The following is a 1757-nucleotide window of genomic DNA, read 5'->3' on the forward strand; positions in this document are numbered from 1 at the left end:
CTACTTTCCCTCATCGCGTACGAGAGATATTTGCTGCTGCCAAAAGGAAGTGGCAAATCTACTCTCTGTATACTTGTAGTACGGTAAGTACTTGCGTATTAAATTTAAATTCTGGTTGTTAGCCTACTAGTTGATATCGTTTGCAGCGCTGGTCAGTGAAATTGAAAGAGTAAAAATAGAATATGGAAATTGACGATGTAAGGAAATGTTTACGGCCTTATTTATAAAAAATAACGTAGATTTAGACAGTTGTTTAATGTGACATTTTCATAAAACTTTTGTATTCAAGCAGCTTTTTAATTCTATGTATGTACTTAAATTTTTATGAAAGTATTATTTCTCGTCTCTAATTTTCTATAAAACTATTTGCAGTCATTAACCAACAAATAAGTTGTCAAAAACAGTAACTTAAGCAATGCTGCTATACGAAATAAAATTATTAGTGGCAAATCAAAATTTTGAAAAGTGCCGATTTTCACATTCGATAGTTGGACATGGTAGCGACGAGATGTACGAGCATTTTTTTCTTAAGAGCTGCATACTGATTTAATAAATTTTTTATAGAAGCAAATTTATTTGCCATTTATTGTGCGTAATTTTATATGAATTTTTAGTTTTTCTTGAGAGCCTTTACAAATAAAAAAAATTTCGGAATATGTACATATGTACATATGTACATACATACGCAGCCATATAACTTGATTTCAAGAAAAACGAATTTTCATTTGGCACGTTCAGAAGGCGAAACAGCTCAGTAACTGGTGCGATTGCACCTTCTGAACGCGTTGTTGTGTACTTCTGATCAACTAAACAGTTGCGTGTTAGATGATCGTAATATATTTCTGATCATTTGAGGCAACATGTTGTGTGTTGTTGAATTTGACAGCTAATGTATGAAGTCGTTCAAAGGACGCATAACGATCACTGATTTTTGTTTAGCAACGGTTGCGCTCAACTGCTGCGCCTTCTGAGCCTACCTATTGATAACTTTTTTTTTTGATAACACTGCGACAGCTCAAATTGGTATTGAGTAAACCCAAATGCAAGATAGAGTTTTTGAATTTCATTGAGTTTTTTAAATAAATACTAAAATTAGAGCTGTATGAATGGCGAAAGAAAAACTTCATCCGATTTTTTTAAATCGAAACTACATTTTAACATATGTACATATGTCCATGCATACATAAATATATTTAATATGAACCCATGGTTTCAATTGTACGCATATCGCCAGGGTTTTCCCCACAACTTGGTTTTGCTGCAGTGAAGCGACAGAACAAGTGACGAGAAAAAATATATGCGGACACTTACATATATATGTATCTATGCACATACGTATCTATGCACATATGTATGTATCTATGCACATACGTATCTATGCACATACATATGTACATATGTACTTAGGTATGTATGTATATCAGCATTTTAGTTGAAAGTACGTTTTGCTCGTCGCTCTCTTCATCGCTCCACTACATTCCTGTCCTTAGTTTTTTTAAGATACCACAAATGCGCGATCCAGAAAATTCTTCTACCATTCTTGCCACAAATGTATGTTTTCTACGAAAATACTCAAGTACTACCAGTAGAGTACTCTACTGTCAAATACCTTTTACTCGCACTAGTTGCGGAAGGCAAAGCAAATACTCTACGCGTCTTGCTATTGATCGGTAGTATACGTACGCTTTCAGAAACTGGTTTATGCTTACTCACACTTGAACCGAACGATGAGAGTAAAGGAGGGAAAGTATTTGCGC

This window comes from Rhagoletis pomonella, unplaced genomic scaffold (assembly GCF_013731165.1).
Source record: "Rhagoletis pomonella isolate Grant_MI unplaced genomic scaffold, Rhpom_1.0 Rhpom_scaffold_00005, whole genome shotgun sequence".
Lineage (NCBI taxonomy): Eukaryota > Metazoa > Arthropoda > Insecta > Diptera > Tephritidae > Rhagoletis > Rhagoletis pomonella.